This window comes from Chlamydotis macqueenii, chromosome 3, assembly GCF_036417535.1.
Source record: "Chlamydotis macqueenii isolate bChlMac1 chromosome 3, bChlMac1.mat, whole genome shotgun sequence".
In the NCBI taxonomy this organism is placed as follows: Eukaryota; Metazoa; Chordata; class Aves; order Otidiformes; family Otididae; genus Chlamydotis; species Chlamydotis macqueenii.
This window is the reverse complement of record NC_141558.1, coordinates 48,937,572-48,951,540: the sequence shown is the minus strand read 5'-3', so window position 1 is coordinate 48,951,540 and position 13,969 is coordinate 48,937,572. Positions and strand designations below refer to the sequence as shown.

Sequence of the window (13,969 nt, the reverse complement as noted above, 5' to 3'; positions counted from 1 at the left end):
TCTCAACAGATCTTGATTGGCCAACGTGACAGGCTGAGCAGCATCCCTGCATCAGAGACCCCATCTCCCTGGGAGGTGCTGCAGCGCCCTGCATCCAGCATCCACTGCATCTCCGAGGGGCCGTGCTCCCACCGCTGCTGGGAGAACACAGCCAGGAGCTGCCGTTCAGCTGTATTTTTCACAGCTCTGTGTGTTTTGCTGGTGCATCCTATGCTTTGTGGAAAATATTCCAGGGGTGCTCAAGGTAGCATTGCATTTCTTTGCCCAATTCCACATAAACGACAAGTAAAATGTGTGCAAGCCTATGTAAAGCTGTTCTACCCATTTAAAGACATTTGAGCAATTATCTTCAACTCCATTCCCAACTCTCTCTTTTTCTCCCTCTGCTGCACACATGCATGTGGATACTGCCCGAGTACCACCTTCCCTAACTCACAGATCCCAAACATCAAAGTCAGCTTTGAGTGGAAGGGGACATTTCTTGTCGGAGTTACACCTCTGTAAATCTACCGTGATTCCAGGGGAATCAAGCTGTATCAGCACCGGGAAATTTGTTCTTAGTTTGAGCGCAGAATGTTTGTCACAGTTGTTATTAAATGATGCCTTTACATATTCCAGGCCTATTTTTAAAACAAAGGCAATGAAGTTAGGGCATCCAGTTCTATATATGGACACTCCAAATGGCACTGAAATGCCTCATGCATGTGTTTGGCTGAGTGTTGATTTGGGTGTCCAAATATGGACCTCAGAATGGGATATCTCACTTGGATAAGTATCCTTGCAAATTTGGCGTGCAGCACTTATTTGAACAAAGCAAATTTATTTCTATCATTTAGCATGGAAAAAGCATGAAATGTTTTCATTTTGAGGGACCTTCTTATTCACAAAATTGGGCCACTCAAATACTGCCATGTGTCATAGTTCTGAAAAAAAATAAAGCCTTCAAAATCATCTAAGACACCACAGAAGGTAATTAATGCAGAGTGCTTGTAGCACACAGACCCCCCTCTTATCGCAAGGGCAAAATTCTCACTGGCAACAACAATTCAGTGCCAGCAGAAGGACCCGTGCAACTTGACCACAACAAACTCCCCCACTGCCCTGGCAGAGCGAAGGGATGCACGCTGGGCTGGCTGCTTGGAGACCCAAGGCAAAGCCGCCTCTCTCTGTCCGTGAAGACGGTCTCTGCCTCTCAAAAGCGCACATGTGCAAGAGCTGGAGGGATTGCTGTTGCAGGCAGGAACCTTTCCCTGTATCTCCCAGTGCATCAGGATTTTCTTTGTCTGGCTCCTTGATGGTGAGTTGTCCAGGAAAGAGCTTGGCTTGTCTATGAGGTCTTAGTGCGTAATAAATAATGTCAGCAGCCAGCGAGCACTGTTCTGCAAGCCTTCGCTGGGTTCCTGTTAATTGCGAAGGACCTTCTCACATCCTTTGTGTAACTCCATTCATTTTGTTGGCATCGTACAAGGGATGGATTTGGCCTCAAAAATAAAGCAGGTTTCTTTTGCATAATGTATCGTACCATTTGGTCTACATTTTGCTGAAGGTTTATGTGTGCTTGGAGATTTCTCCCCAGATATGCAGCTGGAGATATTTTTAAAATAGCAAACAATGAACCAATTCAACTGTGCAAAGCAGTTGTTCAGATTCTGAATTTTGGTGTAAGTTGTTAAGAAAGTGTAAGGCGGGCAAATTTTTAGGAAAGCTAAGGTAGGTTTGTGATCATTGGATATGTGTGAAGCTAGATCACTTTCTCTACCTCTGCTGTCCTGATGATTTTTGACAAGCTGATTCCATTTCTGGAAAAAGCCGTTCATGAGAGAGAAAGAGTTCTCTACAGAGTCTGTTGTTTTTCAGAAGAGTGAAAATGTGTGCTAACAATTCTGGACCACTGACAAAAGCAAAATCAATACACACGGCCTTCATTTTACAGCCAAGTTCAGATGAATAAATAGAGATGCAGCAAGCTGTTTACTAGGGAGACAAGCTTTGCTCTACATGCCCTTCCAAGCAGGCATGCTTATGCTGTTGTTTGCCTTACATGGCTGGTTAATGAAATCAGTCAAATAGTTACAGAGCTCACCGGACATTTCAAAGCCCTCCATCAGCATCAGCAGCGCTGGCTGTGCTGGCCAAGAGCTGGGAAGCGAACGCTATTGTGCGAGACAGCTCAGAGCCTGCAGATCTGTTGCTGATGCAGAATTTGGGCATTTGGGAGCACTTCGGTGCTTTGAAGGACCTAGGCTTGATTTCAGGGGGAGTTCACGCATACAGTAACCCCGTCCTTAAAAAAAGCAGGCAGAACATGCTCTGTACACAGCCCCAAATGCAGCATGAGCAAACTGCGCTTGCACAGATCCCCTTGGAATGAAGGAAGCTGCAGCCAGTGCATCCATCCAGGGCTCTTCTCTAAGATCAGGACCTAACTCTGCACTGTGCTAACTGCAGGGTTTTTCCCCTCCACGCCTTCAACACTGCAGAAACTGAGAAGTGGCAAGGGAGGCACAAAAATGGAAGGGACGCAGACACAGCCTTTAACAACACTTACACATATTTTTCCGAGACTTCAGACCGAGTTTTGTTTGGTCTGTGACTAGACAGGTAGAGGAATGAATAACCGCATGCACAAAAAGGAAGAAAATAATAATAAAACAACAGCACATTTAAGTGCATTTTTTTTTCTTGGAGATTTATTTTGTTTTAATAAATCTGACACCAGTCAGGGAGAGAGAAAAGCGTTGCAAGCCCAAAAGGAAAGCAGAGCACACTGAGGGTGCTTCGGATTCTTGCTCTTTTGAAGATGTTTCATCAGTACCTCTTTGACCTCTCTCCCTAGACTCAGGAGTTGTTGGATTTCCCCCCCTTTTTTTTTTGTTGGTTTTTTTTTTTTGTTGTTTTTTTTTTTTAAAAAGCGAGCTTACTCGCCCGGTGTGTTTTCCAAGCTTTCACAGCTCTAATAAATAAGGAGCACCTGTAAAACAGTAGCTTGACTTAAGTGAATCTGTACAAAGGAAAATATAGAAATACAGTATATACATAGTGCTCATAGTGCACCATCACTACAAGGCTCTGGTTGAACTGGCTTTGCTACCCTGCTTCCAACACCGCTGACACGGTCAGAGACACCGCTCCTGCAAACTGCTCCTCTCTTCCCCGCAGCAGCCTTATAGAAAAGGTGTACTCTGAACACTGGAGAGTGAACAATTGCTTTATTCGAGTTAGTAAACAGTTACACTGAATCACAAGGTGATCTGAATTTTTTTTTAAAGTTTTTTTTTTTGTTTTTAATTTTTTGTGGGGTTTTTGTGGGGCTTTTTTTTTTTTGTTTTGATTTTTTTTTTTGTAATTGTCAGAATGGGATACTCCACGACTTTCCAATTCAGTGCCAGTATAACATGCTCTAGTGTACTTTTGGACTCTTGGCTACAACTGTACAAGTGCACACAAGTAAATTCTACCCTGTTATCCTCCACCCACTGATTGAGGATCGAATTGCACATTTCTCTTAACCATGACAGGAGAAAGCAAACAGTGAAACAGAATCATGGGGGATCTTTCTCACTTTACCCTTGTTTTCATTGGTTTGTCCATACCATTCTAATTATCATGAAAGGGCTATGCATATGGAGAGATTGTCTCACTGCCTTCCTGGATCACTGAAAACCATCAGGGTTGAAATTTCATCCAAGTCTTTCGTGACGCCCAGCAAATATTCCCCTCAGATTATTTTACACCTTGAGGGAATTTTGGTCTTTAGTTCAACACTCTTGCTCTGTTCCCAAATGGGGCGCTATTTAGGGGAATTTAAAGAGAAAGCTGAGAAGAATAAACATTTACTGAGTTCTCTTGGCATTCAGTCTCTGAAAAACCACAGTATAAACTATTCATGCTGCTTCTTACATCTGTCAAATCAAAAATTAAAAGCCATAAAAGTGTAACACTGAAAATATGGCATTCGAAAGGATAAAGGTGGCCTTTGTAAAAATAACAAGGAAAGTATATTAGCCAATAAAATATTCTAACTCTTCATTTAAAAGTGCATCATGGGTAGGACAGAGATGACTCTGAAGCGTTGCTACTCCAGTATTACCCCTTTCCCCCATCAAAAATTGAATAGGTCCAAAACCATACAATGCAAATCACGATTCTTAGTGTAGCAGCAAAACCACAGCAGTTTTTCGAAGGAAAAAAAATAATAATAAAAAAAAATCCATATCATTGTCCAGTCTCAAATATCTGAACTTTGAAGTCAGAGAGGGAAAGTACCTATGTTGGTCCATATGGTTTTTGAAACCAGGGTGAAAAATCCCCCACCCAGCAAGAAACCAAGAGGAAAAAGCGTTCCTTGGAGGAAAAGAGGGGTGGTTGCAGGAATGCTGAGCACACTGTGTGGGTCCATGATGTGCTGTCTTCTGGGTCAAAGGCACCCGTGGGACTGAGGCTTCCTTGGAGGGGCTTCGTGACAGGAAGCTGCTTTCTTTGCTGGACTTTTAGCCAGAGGGGGTGGTGAGCGGACCAGCTGGTGTCATTCGGTGGAGTGACGTGGTTTGCTCTGCTCCCTTTCTCCATGCAAGGTACCCTGTCGGCAAGTGTTCCTGCAAAGCAGAAAAGGAGAGGTGGTCAGGGTGAGAAGTGGGAGACTCATCTCAGGTGGGCTGGGTACCGCCTGAGCTCACATCGCACACAGCCTCACGCTGGCCGGGTGGGCGGGCAGAGATGCAAGCCCACTGCTTCAGCCTCGGCTGCCCCTCATGCCACAAGGGCCATCAGTACATGCAGCCTCCAAGGTTGCTGGAGAGGAAGATGGAGGAATTCCTGCGATAAAAAGCTGGAAACCGATATAATAATAGTTCATTCTCTGGGTTTCATAGAGCACCTTTCATCCTACAAGAGCATGGGTGGATAATGATACTTTGCAATTACACAGTACCCTTCAGCCCTTGAGCTCAGTGTGCTTTACAGGGCTGGGATGTACTGCTCTCTGCAGGGCATAGCCGGGAAAGTTGGGTCACAGAAGGAGAAGCATTTGAGCCAGGATCCCCCAGTACCTGAGATGAGGGCAGGACAGGGAATACTGCATGTGCCAGGGCTCCCCACAGACACCTCACTGCATGGACTGGTAAGTGGCTCCATAGGGCTGACTGGTGTCACAAACTGGGATGGTACCTGGAGGCAGCTCCACTCTCCTGTAAATACACATCTCCCTCTAACAGAACTAACGTTGTAGGCACTATCTGTGCAATGTGTGCAAACTGAAGATGCCTCTCTTGGCCTTTCCCCAAATCTGCAGTCATACAAAGGACAGATGTATGCTCAACACAGCAAAACCAAGCTGCAATGTCCTGCACAATCTCCTCCGTCCTCTCTTGGGATGGTCTTGTACCACCACCATCGCAGCTACAGCACCAGGGGTCACAACCAGCAGACTGTGGTGCCTGACACTGCCTAGCATGACAAACAGAATTCAAATAAAGGCATTTTAGGACCCAAAGCAGAACTAGGCATTACTTTCACTGAGGTAAACTGCTAGAAGATCTAGTATTTTCAGTGTTGAACACATACATTTCCATAGACCATATGTGAGATGAGAACAAAACCCTCTAGATCCTGCTAGAGCAGATCACAGAATTAGGCAAAGAATTTAACTTTCCAGTTGTTCCTTTCTTCTATCCTGGTCCTCATTTCCAGGTTCATTTTTCTCCTGTTACCTGACAAGATGTTCTGATTGGTTTTGTTTTCTTTCTTTTCTCATTTTTTAGCACACAAAAGGGATGCATCCCACAGGACTTATTCAGACAACTCCCTTCTGAAGCCCACCAGTGCTTTGACTGGGTGAACAATACTGGAGCAAACACAGCTTTATTGATTTGAGGCCTTCAGAAAGCTGCATGATAGCTCCCCCAAAATAATGTGAGCTTTGCCAGTGATGAAGGCTAAGGCCATGAAAATCTTTGGAATCACACTTCTGATAACCCAAATCACCTTCTTATCAATCTAATGCAGCTAACAACACCCCAGTGGTTATAAGCTCCTGATGCCTTGGTTTTTCTAGGGGCTACTGGGTGATACACCATGGCTTCATGTGCTTCTGCTTCCCTTGTCAGTTGACTGTGTAGACTGCCTAGCAGAGGCTTGTCCTTTCTCTCTACACAGCATGCTTTGGACTTTGTCTTCTTGGATGGGATCTGCTGTCCCCTAAAGATTTGGACTGAAACTCTGAAGTGCTTAACTTTGGTGCTGGGTTACATTTTCCTTCTCAGTCTGCTCCACGATCTCCCCTTCACACTGGCTCCTCTGCAATCCCTCGTCACTGTGCTGGCATCCCCTTCCCAAACCTCCACCCTTCTCAAAGCAGAGACTGGAAGGCACACTGAAGATGTTAACCAGCATAAACTCCCAGAGCATGGAGACCACTATAGGTTAAGGAGTAACATTTGGGTGTTCAGGCAACGTGCCCAGCAGGATGAGCAGCTTTGTGTGTACAGAGAGCTGTGGACAAGAACTAGACCGAGAACTGGGACGTATCCACCTACTAAGTACTCCCCATAAAGTACACAACTGTTTTCTGTCACTTTTTGGCTTGAAATCTTGCTCTGAGAGTAACTAAAAAGGGAAGCAGAGAAATAAAACCTGTAATGTCTACATGAAACCTCATTCTGGACTTCAGGTATTTTGCCTGCTCCTCTCTTTCCATACATCAACGGAAATGAATTTCCATCCCTCACTAATCAGTCTCAAATGGCATGGCATAGCAAAGACTGATAAGTGATTTGGGAGGGAGGCCATAAAGAAGTTCACTGGCTGTCGATGCTTTCTGTCTGGAGGAGTCAGCTAGCTTTGTGAGTCCTGTCTTATTTTCCCCTGCTGCAGAGAGACTCAGTGTAACAGTGTGCAGATTGGAGAGAAGGACTTTCCCTGTTGATTGGCTCATATAGCAGTAATTGCGTTTGATGAATGCATCCCTGTAGTGATCAAGTGACAGAATAAAAATCCGTATCAGGCACAGCATGCAAAGTTTTATAAAGAAATGAGAACACACTAGTCATCACCATTTCACAGTTAGACTTTTTTACAGTTGGCACCTTGTGCCAACACTAGCGTGCATGACCAGCACAATAAAGTCAGCTATTTATATCTCCCCCCAAAAAACAAATTACTTTTTAGGAGAGCGACATATGCTTTTCACCCCAGCTGAACCTGCCCTCAATACACATCAGATATTGCTGATCAGATAGAAAAATTGCATCAGCTACAAAAGAAGAATTTTCGTAAGCATAAAGCCATGGAGTTGAGCTTATGTGAGTGGCACTGAGGTGAGCACATTGGGTTTTGCCTGCCTTCCAAAGCTAAGCAGGGCTGGGCTGATCTTGGATTGGAAGACCACCTAGGAGTCAGAAGTGGGCTCTAGTTCCAACCTCAGGAGGCAGCATGGAAAAGACGATAGAAAGAGAATGGGTAGGAAGGCTCATTTCTGGCCTACTGTCAATGCAGGGTTGGGGGGAAAGGAGAATAACTCAACTGGATGATGACCCAGCTCAAGCAGGTAACTTGGAGGCTCACCTATGCAGGCTCAGATGGCAAGGCAGTGCTCCTCTGAAGAGTGGGTGAGAGTGGCGCTGATGCCCTCTGTGGCTGTTAGTCATAACCTGAGCAATGGACAGCTAAGAAACAGGTTGCACCAACACAGAGCTGCTTCTTTGGTTTATGTGCTGACACGTGAGGATTTAAATCCTTGCTTAGAACAACGCAGAGGCAGAGCTTGGCAGGACACTTTGCCAGCTAGGGCAAAGCCTCCCCAGCAAGCTGCCCTCCTCCCTTTCTGCAGCTAGCCACCTCTTTCCAGGTGCTGCCGCAGACCTGCAGCCCTTTGTCCTGCGCAGCCCCTGGGACTGGTGCAGTGGGAAGCTTGGCCTGGCTTGGTAGACCCAGTTGCTAGAAGTGCTCCTGGCTGCACTCCCCCTCCATGCCGAGAAGATGGGTAGCTCAGATGTGGGGGCATTTCTTTCTCCAGCTCCCCCATACCCAAGCACTGATCCCTGTGTGCCTGGTCCCAGCACTGCCCCGTGAGCCGAATGTTGCCAGGTTGGCAGCAGGTTCCTGCTGGCAGTGAGAGCCACCAGAAATACCTGCTTCCACCCAGTGCCCTCCCCGGCCATGTCCTAGCTCCTCAGAGGAGCCATGTCATTGACATGGTTTTGGACACATGCGTGCATGGAGACACACGTTTTTTTCCATGGTTGTTTCCCCCTCAATCTGGGCTCCATTGAACGTTTCTGTCTCCAGATTCGTATCTTATTGTTCAGCAAAAAAATCAGAGACTGGGTGGGGAAGGCTGAGGCAGCCATTGATGTGGGCTGGCATGGCAGAGTTTCCATCATTTAGCACAGCACTTAATTCACCCGGACAATGAACGCTGATGTGCTAAAAGAGGCCTAGTTCATCTGGGACATGCATGGCCCTAGAGTAAAGGCACTGCAATTATTTTCTCAGGGAAACTGCTCTGAAGATAAACCACAAGAGTGCAGCTAAAGTCAGCATGGGAGCAAGCTCAGCCCTGGAGACGCTCTGGAATCATCTGTTACTTGTAATAGTTCTGTAATTTATTTTATTTATTTTTTAGCAATTCTTAAAGCAGTTCAAGCTTCTTCATTAAAACCTTCCCCTTTGAATACTTGATGATTTATCTTTCCATGAGCTAACTGAAGGGACGCCACATTGCAAGAGTCAGGGGAGGCCTTTAGTACAAATGCCATAACAAGCAGGGTCCTTAAGTGCCCACTCTTGATTTCCAAGGCGGTGTTTTCCTTCTGCTTTGGTCCTCTAAGCTACGGATCCTTCTGAACTTTGGGTCAGATACCCAACTCAGGCTCTCCTGCCTACTGAAACGCGAACTGTAATTGGAGCGGACATTGAGACCCTAAGGAATACACTGGGGAAGAGGCTTGGGATTTGCCCTCCTTTTATGCCCAGGCAGAAGAAGTGGTACAGACAGCTTAGTCACCCCCAACTCTGTCAATAAATTGTTGCAGGGATGCACCAGAGGCTGTGCTTGCAATTGTATCCAGTTGCTTTGTAGTCAGGGAAGGACCTTGAGGGAGGAACACGAAGTGGAAAGCAGAAGGTCTGTTGTGTGCTGACTCCTGCTTCCCTGCATCTATTCCTAGAAAAGCCTTTGGGGAAATTTCACCAGTTTACACCTACGTTCAGCCCCTTGCTGGTACATGTAGTACTGTCTCTCACTAAACTCATTCAATATATGTTAAATTGAACCCTGAAACTAGCTAGTGAAGTTAGGAAGAGGGATGTATGTCACCATTCCCTTGTTATGTAGCAAGGAAATGGAGGAAATACAGTTCCAGGAGAGATGTGGAGAGAGGCAGCGGAAACCAGTCTTGGTAGGCTAAGATGAGCATTTGGGCTTAGCTCCCCAGATTTCAGCACCAGTGCTGCTGTCAGGTTTCTCTGCTGCTGTCATCCTTCCTCACCTATACCATTTTCTACTTTTCAAAGTAGCAATCTCCCCAGAACTTCTCTAAATATTATCTTAATACAATTTTTTACCTTTTCAAAGAACTTTCTCATTGTTTAACCTTTTATAGAACAATTGCTCAGCGAGTTCATGGAACTCCCCTTCACTTTCAATCTGAACTAAAGACAAAAGAAATGTCAACCAAGCCCTCCTGCCCAGCTCCATGGCACCATCCTTCTCCAGGCTTTCACTGACAGGGGGGTCTCTGGTTTACATTTTGTGGCATTTCGAGGTATGTCCACAAATCATGCAGAGGAGAAATGCCATCACAGTTCTGGGCTTCTAATCTCAGCTGTAGCACCCACCGCTCCTGGCTGTGTCCCCTGTGGCAGACCACAGAGCTTGCCTGTGCCAGATCCTGCTTTGCCCTGGAGTAACCAGGTATATCTCCACACCAAGGCAGCCCATTGCCCTCCAGTTAGTGCAGCACCAAAGTATTTGGCAGGCCTGAAAATAGTTTGCTTTGCCCCACTGATGCTTCATGCACAGATGTGTCAGAAGACATGATTTCCCTTTTTAAAAAAGACAGTCAAAATTTCAACTATTACTCCCACTCTGCACTGTGATAAAGCTGAAAATTTGCAGGGATCTTTTTGTAAAAAAATAACAAACAAAAACCAAAACATAAAAACTAAAACAGAAGGAAAACCAAATCCAGAGAGTTTCTACTATCCTTTCCTGAAAACAGGCAACCACTGTGATGTGATAACCCTTCTTTAAGCCTCTGATTTTGTCTCAATTAGAACAGAAACTTCAACTTGAATTTCAGCAGCCTCCTGTGGGCCCAAACCACGAGGCTTTTGGCTATTGTGAGGTGCTTCTCAATTTTCCTATCCAAGCTGATCTCTCCAGTAAAACCAGATGAACAGCCAGAAAAAGGCAGATTAACTGTGGGTAGCGGTGTGGAGGAGGACGAACGGTGAGGATGGGGGTCTTGCTAAGCAACAGCCCGTACCTCCCTGTGAGAGTCCTCCTCCTCACCTGGGTTAGGCCTGGGCCTGGCTTTTTAATCTTAGACGCTATTGTAGGCCACAAATTAATAACAACAACAAAACCAACAATAATAACAATAACAAAAATTTGTTACAGAAGCAGCATTGAATCTTTTTAGTTAAAAGTTTTAGCATCCTGTGTGAGGAAGCCATCAACATTTTCTCATGAATGGAACCCTTCTGTCCGTAACCATCCAGGGCTGCATGCCTGCCACCATCCTCATGAGGTTTCTCCCTGGTTTTTGCAGCCCCTATCTTGGTTCATTTATTTCAGCCTAAGCAAGAGCAGATCCAGACTCATCCAAAGCGAAGGGGGCATGCTCAGGTGGCCAAAATGTCAGGTAGATTATACTGTAGGGGGAAGGAACAGGAAAAACCCACCCAGAACACACAAGGAACAAGCAGGTGAGACCTGGCATAGACATTGGTGCAGTGCCAGGCACCTTAGGGCACCTCCCTTATCCCCAGCACCGCTGGCCACTGAGTGACCTGCGTCGGACCCAACCGTTGGTTTAGATTTTCTCTATTTCCCACCTCCCCTCCCACTCCAAGAAAACAGGAATAATATTTTTACCACCAAGATAACCAGTTCAGCAATAATTGGTAAACTGCTTCAAATAAAACAAGAGTGGCATTTTAGTTGTACTTTGAAATCTAGGGTCAGAATTCAAATTTTCAGTGACTTCATCATGTATCTTTTCTTTTACACTAGTGTTCAAGCATCTCTCAATTCGAGAATTCCTGTGGGACAGGGTTTTTTTTCCTCTCCTTTTGGATAAGCAACTTAGAAGTGGCAGCACAAGTGGTTCATGAAAGCTTATAAATATCTGGAGCATAAGTAGGCAACACGAAGTTTTATATTTAACCACGTGGGCTCCAAATAAATAGCTGAAAATTGCTCTAACCATAGGTTTCAATATCAATCAGACGATGATGGGATGCAGATCTTTCCAGAGAGGTCGGAACTCAATAGTTATTTCACTCTGCACTATCCAACCTCTAAAAACTGGTTTCTGGTTTTTTTTTTTTTTGTTTTTTTTTTTTAAATGTGTGCTTCCATATGATTACATTACACAGCCTGAAAGTCTGAAACTGGGACTGGAAGATGGAGTGCAGGAGAGAGTGGGGGCATCCTCTCGACAAACGCAGTTCAGCCTCTTTGCCTCCAGATAATTTGTTATTGTAGATTGGCTCGAATTTAAGACAGCAATGTTTCAAAAACATTCGGAAAAGCAAGCCAGCTGCAGGGAGGATATTGTTACAAATTGAGACACATGTTGCACAGGAATATCATTCTTTTCAAATACCAAAATCGTGTCTGGGGAAGTAAAGCCATGCAAAATGAGTCAGAGGCAGGACCTCGGTCGGTAACGTGCCGAGAGCCTTCAACTTGCATTAGCGGCACCGAGTGCTGAGTGCGCACAGTACTGCACAGGATCAAACCCAGATATTTAATTAGCTGTAATTTTCACGCTAAAAGCAAACGTTGAATAGTTGAGGGTTCTGCAAAATGTCAGAGGTTACTTCAACTCATTGCTCTCACGAGATGATCACACACGCTTCCAAACACAACTTCTGGTCCCCAGAACGAAATGCAGCTCAGTACCAAAACAGTGTAAATAAGGCAATGATTAGTAGGCCTCAGCCGTGAGGCCTTGACTGACAGAGGCACCCAGGAATGTGCTTGACTTGCTTGTTCTGCTCTGTGGGACCGAAAAACAGACAGTGAGAGACTCGGCAGGTAATCTGGAAATAAAAAGTTCTTCAGGAAAGCTTGCTTGTCACAGTCTGATTCCCTCCTGATTTCTTGCTCAAACTGCTTTGCTTCTGCTTTGCTGGAATCTCCCACTGCTTTTTTAACAAGAATTTAATTTTATCTTAAAATCTATTGCTCACTGCTTGATTATGTCCAACTTTTTTGCAACCACAGTCCTCAAAAGTGCTTTGCTCCTTTCTGACCCATTTTCAGGTATGCTCATAACACTGAGAAACAGTTTATAAGCTCCTCACAATTGTTCAGAGCTCCCTGCTCTGCACTGAGGTTGGCCATGGTTGTTTCAGGGTCAAGCTTCACAAAGGCTATTAGGCGCTTAGCTCCTTATCAGATTTCAGTGGCAATCAGACATTACCCTGGTTTCAGCAGGGATGGAGTTAATTTTCCTCTCAGTAGCCAGTGTGTTTTGGATTTTGAATGTGAAGAATGCTGATAAACACACTAACTATATGAGTTGTTGCAAATGAAACCAAGGACACTGTCTGGCTTTCCAGGTCTCGCTAATGTGCAGGTGTGGGAAGCTGGGAGGGACAGAGCCAGAACAGTTGACCCAAACTGGCCAAAGAGAATATTCCGTGCCATAAATGCCAAGCTCAGTATATACGTGGGCGTTGGCCAGGGCCAGGGTGGGTGTAATCTCTAGATCTCTCTCTCCCTCCCTCTCGCTCCTTTGCTTGCTGCTCAGTTTCGTTCCCATGGTTGCTGCTTGGGATGGGCTGTATTGGTCATTGGGATATCGGGTGGTGAGAAATCATGCATTGTTGATTTTGTGCATTTTAGTATCCTTAAATTTTGTTATTATTGTAATTTTCCTTTGCTATTCTAGTAAACTGTCTTCATCTCAACCCACGAGTTTTCCTTTCTTCACTATTCTCTCCACCGTCCCACCGGAGCAAGAAGCTGTGTGATGACTAGGGCTAAACCGCAACACACATACTGTCCAAGATCTCAGCCCCTGAATGTAAAGGCAACCGTTGTCTCACATGATGCTTTTACAAGAGTGCCTGTCTGTTTTACTAAGGTCTTTGTTGTAAAGGACTCTGCATTTAATCATGAGTTGTGCTTCTTTTTTCCCCATAAACTCTCCCTGTTCCACTGACTTCGGTAGGTTGACAGCATGAGAACAGACTGATGGAGAGATAGAGTCTCCCTCTATGCCTGTTATACACTTAACACTTTTGAATGCAGCCAAATCTGCTTTGAACCAACTTCAGTAAGAGGAGCATTAGGCCTTATATGTCTGAAAGTGCCTGGTCAGGCTTTAAAGCCTGTCAAAGAATTATGAGTAACTTGTTGTTTCAATATGAATGTGGCTTGTACCAGCTTAAGGAATGGCATGGATAAGGTGCTTATTTCAGTTCAAATAATTTTCATTTCATAAGACAATTAAAACTAATAAGGACAAATAAGCACCGGAGTGATCTCCAAACTCAGTGGGCTTGGGAGCTGTCAGGTAAGCTACAGTCTCCAGAAGCCGCAGGCTCTGCAAATTTCTGTGGGTTTGCCGATGGAGCAATGGCATTTTTTTGCTTGCTGAAGTTCTGGCCCCATGTTTTGTTTGCCAGCAGCCCTAGATGCTCGCTATCTTTGCAAATCAGACCAGGTGTAGTTATTTTCTAAATTGGGTTCAAGAATCAGATTTCATACTTGAAACATATGACCTAGGAGGTTTTA

The 13,969-nt window shown here is 45.0% G+C and overlaps 1 protein-coding gene across 3 annotated transcripts in view; it reads right to left on the bottom strand.

The window, feature by feature from the left end:
- Window positions 1–4,462: 4,462 nt before the first annotated feature.
- Window positions 4,463–13,969, bottom strand: part of SOBP (sine oculis binding protein homolog) — a 114,986-nt gene continuing 105,479 nt past the window's right edge. For all 3 annotated transcript variants that reach the window (XM_086743937.1, XM_086743938.1, XM_086743940.1), the window contains one exon: window positions 4,463–4,595. The gene's annotated coding sequence lies outside the window, so the exon portion shown is untranslated. The remainder of the gene's footprint in view (window positions 4,596–13,969) is intronic.